General features: G+C 44.0%; 1 pseudogene; it reads left to right on the forward strand.

Annotated features, from left to right (window-relative positions):
• The first annotated feature begins 1,671 nt into the window (after positions 1–1,671).
• On the forward strand, positions 1,672–2,999 carry LOC147901322 (zinc transporter 4, chloroplastic pseudogene; annotated as a pseudogene).
• The last annotated feature ends 2,808 nt before the right edge of the window (positions 3,000–5,807 follow it).

Consider the following 5,807-nt stretch of genomic DNA (forward strand, 5'->3'; position numbering starts at 1 on the left):
CAGTTTAGCAACCTTTATGATCCTACTCTGCAGTGGATATCATAAGTCATTGAACTCGTAAATGGCACTCGTGCTAAGGTTGTCTTGACTTTCCTCCTGTTGTAAGTATGTGACCAACACACGCTGAACTACGTCTACATCAAACAAAGTATTGTCAGCGTGTGAGAAGGCCAGAATGAGGAGGTCATGCACAGAAGCATGCTCCAATTGAGCTCGTCATGGCATTCCAAATCTATTTTGCAAGTGACTGTGGTGTGGAAGATGATGGCTCTCCGCAGCAAACAAATTTACTCGTCAAATGTGACGGACTAACCTTAGATCTTAGAAAATCGCTATGAATTGCTGAGATAGGCGAGATTAGGGAAGACTCGTCGAATCCTCACGCTTTTTATTAGTGATTCAAACGTTTATCATATGGGTCTATGGATGTTCCGACGGTTGATGTATTTTCCAAATCTAATCTAACGCTTGAGATTTTCCCAATCGTCTTGCCCCAAACCTCTCCTTAATAGAGAAAACGATATACATATATAGATATATAGATAGATAGGTAGAGAGAGAGAGAGAGAGAGAGAGAGAGAGAGAGAGATGCAAAGGTTGGCATTAAAGCGCACATTAGTCATATCAAAGGGCTCCTATTGTGGAAAATCTATTTCTTAAAGTCAGTTGAATCGGTGGATAGTAATTCGAGCTACATTTGTGGTTAAGTTCACATCGGTCATATCAAAGGGATCTTATTGTGACAAATCTTTGCCTTAGAGTCGGAATTGTTAGCTCACATCAATATCATATCAAAGAGCTCTTATTGTGCAAATCTCTCCTTAGAGTTGAAAATTCCGAATACTTTAGACTCTAAGGCAGAGGTTTGTCATAATAAGAGCCTTTGGTATGACCAATGTGAGCTAAACCACAAGGTTAGCTTGAATTGCCATCCACCAACTTGATTTACTTTAAGAAAGAGATTTGCCACAATAGGAGCCCCTTGATATAACTAATGTGAGCTTTAATGCCAACCTTTGCCCCTCTCTCTCTCTATATATATGTGTGTGTGTGTGTGTTTTGGAGTACTTTCTTGTCCTCATAAAGGTTGACATGATTTCTAAGGCTAGTTGATACAACTTAAGTTCCAAATGGATGAATTTCCCTTTTTTCTTGGATGTGCATGCTTTACCCTTTGTTGATGTAGAACTGAGCTATTGAGTAGTAATTTTGGACTTAAAAAGGCCATGTTCTTAGATTCGATCTCGTCTTCGTTTGCTCATGCTCGAGGCAGACGGGCGTACTCCAGTTGTGTGCTGAGAGGAACCTAGTTCTTGGATTTTTTTGATCTCGTCGTTTGCCCCGTGCAAGCTGAAAGCGTCTTTCTCGGAGAGGGGGCACGTGTCTTGAAAGGGAAATGAATCCAAAAGATGAAAAGGAAGGGTCTGGGAGTGTCGACATAGTGTCGACATAGCAAGCTCAAGCACAGTGCTCAAAAGTATCCATGGCGACACTTTCGCCACCCCTGCGTCTTCTCCTACGTCCCTGCCGGCCTCCCTCCCCCTGCATGGCTGCTTCCATGCCTATATCCGTCTCTATCTCCTCCATCTCTTCACAATCACCCTCTCCCTCCCCACTCCCTCCTCACTCTCTCCCTCGCCACCTCGCTCTCTTCCCTACCATTCCAGTACCATGTCTGCAGCTAACCCCGATTGCTCCCCCAGCCTCTTCCATTGCAGGAACACCCATGTCGCTCTCACCTCAAAATCGGGGCTATCGTCGCTATCCTTGTTGCTTGCGTCGTCGGCGTCTGTATGCCCCTCTTGAGTAGATCCTTCTCTGCTTTGAGACCCGAAGGCAGACCTTTCCTCGTCGTTAAGTCTTTCGCTGCGGGAGTCATTCTCGCTACAGGCTTCGTGCACATGCTTTCCGACGCTTTCAATTCTCTAACAAATCCTTGTTTGCCGGAACGGCCCTGGGTCAACTTTCCTTTCGCCGGGTTGATTGCCATGATGGCAGCACTCTTCACCCTCATGATCGATTTTTGGGGAACTGCCTATTACGAAAGCAAACATGCAAGAGAAACAGCAAGGGGAGAACGTCGCAGATGAGAGCCTACAATCGATCGAGGATGGACGTGGTGTGATGGGGCAAGGTGTGGAGGATCAAAGGAAACTCACCAGGGTGACGACTCACGGTCACGAGCACAGCGGCCATTGTCACTCTCACTTTATAAGTGAAAACAAATCGTCAGACGATGCTTCTCGACTTCGCCATCGCGTGATCTCACAGGTGATTAACTGCCCTAGCTTAGTAGATGATGGCGAGATTTAACTGTTCTGAACGAATCATTCTCTGGTTTGATTCACTTATTTCAGATTTCGACTTTCTCCTTATGTTGATCACAGGTGTTGGAAATGGGCATCATAGCTCACTCAGTCATCATAGGCATCTCCTTGGGTACATCTGAAAGCCCTTGCGTCATTCGGCCTCTAATGGCAGCCTTCACATTTCACCAATTCTTCGAAGGGATGGCTCTAGGGGGGTGCATCGCACAGGTATTCCATGCTTAATGTACAACCGTATTTTTCTCGCACCTTCATCATGTAGCTGTTCAGTTAGGAAGTCTCTGGCGCCTACTCTTACGTTCTTCCATCTGTGTAAGTTCTCATTATCATCCATAACGAACTATTATTATCATTACTCACTTGCAGGCTGGATTCAAAAGCCGTGCGGCCACAACCATGGCCTTCTTCTTCTCTGTAACAACGCCGACTGGAATCGCCATTGGCATTGGCATCGCTTCGAGTTACAACGAAAACAGTCCGACTGCTCTGATAGTGGAGGGTGTGTTTGATTCGATGTCAGCTGGTATCCTAGTGTACATGTCGTTGGTCGATCTCATAGCGACTGATTTTCTAAGCACAAAAATGCAGAGCGATTTCACACTGCAGGTTTTCTCCTACACGGGATTGTTTCTCGGAGCTGGAGCCATGGCTATCATAGCCAGCTGGGCTTGACATTAAAAGCCAAACGATCAATTCGCAAAGCCCTAAAATAAGGTGGACTTTGTACATACTTGGAATACGACCCCCGTATCCTTGAATTGGTTCGTAGTCATCTCTATTTCTCTTAGAGACCGTTCCCATGTCTTTGCGGGTGGCAAAAATGATCGAATTTGCCAATACTTGCCCCATTCCCACGTTTGGCCCCTAGAAATTCGTTTCCAAATTTTCTCTCTGCTCGAGACGTTTAGGGCTATGAACTTGAGAAACACTCGATTTAGTGTTTCCTTACAATCACATGTGACATTCGTTATTCCCAGCAAGCTGTCTACAAAGGCATATGCAGGACAAAGAGATCTGCCATCGCAAATAGCTAGCATAACAACACCTCATGAGAACAAATGCCAAGCTAAGCTTAAATATGCCAAGAAGGTGGCATATTTGCCATCTTGACGGCGTAGACATGGGAACGGTCCCTTCAAGCACATTGCCATTCCCACATTTGGCTCCTAGAAATTCATTTTAAGATTTGAACAAATTTTCTCTCTTGGAGACGGAGAAAATGTTTGTCCACCCATGCATTTTAGGGCTATGAGCTTGAGAAACACTCAATTTAGTGTTTCCTAACCATCACCTATGACATATTCGTTATTCCCAACAGCTGTCTGCAAAGGCATAGTATGCAGGGTAGAGAAATCTGCCACCACAAATAGCCATAACAACACCTCATGAGAACGAATGCCAAGTTAAGCTTAAATATGCCAAGAAGGTGACATATTTGCCATCTTGGTGTAGACGTGGGAACTATCCCTTCGAGCACATTCCCATGCCACGAAGGTCATCTACAGTTTTGGAGGCACCTTGCATGGCGTTTGCAATAGCCACTCCTTGGTTTCTGATGAAAATGGTGTAGTCCAAACCCCCTCGTGGTACCTAAGTAAATATGTGTAGTTAATGGAATTTAGAGGGCTAAAAAAAAGCAGGCCCTTGATATGCTATGCGACACTTGGATAAAGAAAAAACTAATTCCATAAGAATGGGATGCTTTCGATGTTTGTGGTTGTGGGGCTTCTCTGAACATCCCAGTTAGGAAGTTGGCTAGGAGGGTGGGGGAGTGGTAATTTCGGGGCCACATGTGTGGCAAACAATTGGTGTTAGAGACGAGGATCATGAGTGGTAGCAAAATAGTGCTTTTAAGCAACGATTACTACGATTTTTGAGATAGCTCAAACATGATTGATGTAGGCCTTTGCAGTCCACATGTGTTAGCTATATTCTTGAGGAAACTGACACAAGGTTGATAGCCTATGTAAACCCCGTGTATTAACGAGATTGGTCAATTTTGTTAGTCAGCTCTGGCAACCCGGTGATGGGTTGGGAGTTGAATTTGTCGCACCAAGATGCCATGTTTCAATGCCAGAAGCCGTTTGACGTGTTAATGGCCATGGGGAGGGTGTTGGAAATATAGCCTATGGGACCTGGTATGTACACACCATTAGGAAACAAGAGAGCTCATTTTGGGGCCCTCAAAGAAATTCACGATTTCTTCATTTTTATTTCCTCCAAAACAATAATATATGACACATCCCCACTGATGTATGGTGCAGATTTTGGTATTTTCGACAGCACCGATGCCAGGCCAACACCTTGGAAAGACTTTTGAAATGCCAAAAATGGATCCCAGGAGGCCCGAAAAAGGCCAAACAGGCTCGGAAAGCCACCTATACAAGTGAAAGTGATTTGACAGTCCTGTCAAATCGCTTTCATTTGTACAGGTGGCTTTCTGGGTCATTTTGGCCTTTTTTGAGCCTCTAGAGGCCCCTTTTTGACATTTTTGAAAGTCTTTTCGAGGGTTTTGGCCCGCTCCAGATGTGTCGATGATGTCAAAAATACCAAATTATGCACCCTATCACAACAAGATAAAACACCCATAGACGCGCGCACAGACGCGTTTCATGAACTAAATAAAAAACTTACGGGCGCGTCTTTTCGCGCGTCTATTTTTGCATCTGGAGACCCACGTCTAATTGTACGTCTATATATCAGATACACGCGCGCGTATAGACGCGCAGTTAGATGCATAAATAGAAGCACTTATAAACGTGTTTATAGATGCACATATAGACGCAAGTCGAACAGACAGACGCGTATATAAACGTGTTTTTAAACGCACTGATAGACGCGCTTTATTTTTTATTTTTTTATATTTTACAGAATACTGTGTATGTTGTGTATGCTATATAGTTACAAGAATCCCATATCCACATTGTGTAATTCAATTCTTACAGCCAACTGCATTTTAATTACAATTCCAAATAAAACATTACAACTTTAAAACGCAATAAAATTGAAAGCTCAAAAAGTGCTTGTATATACATATAGCACGAAGCTAAGCCATGTCATGTGGCTTCAAGTACAAAAAATAAGAGGAGTGTATATACAAGAGGCACAAAGCCAAGCCAGTGGCTTTAAGTACAAAAAAGAGTAGCTAGCACTACTTGTACGACTAATCTATGTTCTCCAGGTCCTCGCTCCCTTCCACGCTCCCTTCTGCGCCTCCTTCCTCCTCTTCCTCATCGTCTTATGCTCGGGCCTGTAAACAAGGGACAACATATATCAATGTATAAAAAATCAAATCTTTACTTATAATTTTGGCATTATTTAATTACTTTCAAATACCTAGGGGGCCGCTCCAGTAGCTCGGGTATACTGCTCCTCAGTAATCAACTCATCATCATAGAAGTGCCTCCATGTATCTCCTCTCCGATGGTGGCGGTGGTAGGCTGTCTCCACAGGAGTAGGGTATCTGCCCACGATCTCAAG

Source organism: Dipteris shenzhenensis, chromosome 6, assembly GCF_047967505.1.
Source record: "Dipteris shenzhenensis isolate YYH24624 ecotype China chromosome 6, Dip_SZ_1.0, whole genome shotgun sequence".
Lineage (NCBI taxonomy): Eukaryota > Viridiplantae > Streptophyta > Polypodiopsida > Gleicheniales > Dipteridaceae > Dipteris > Dipteris shenzhenensis.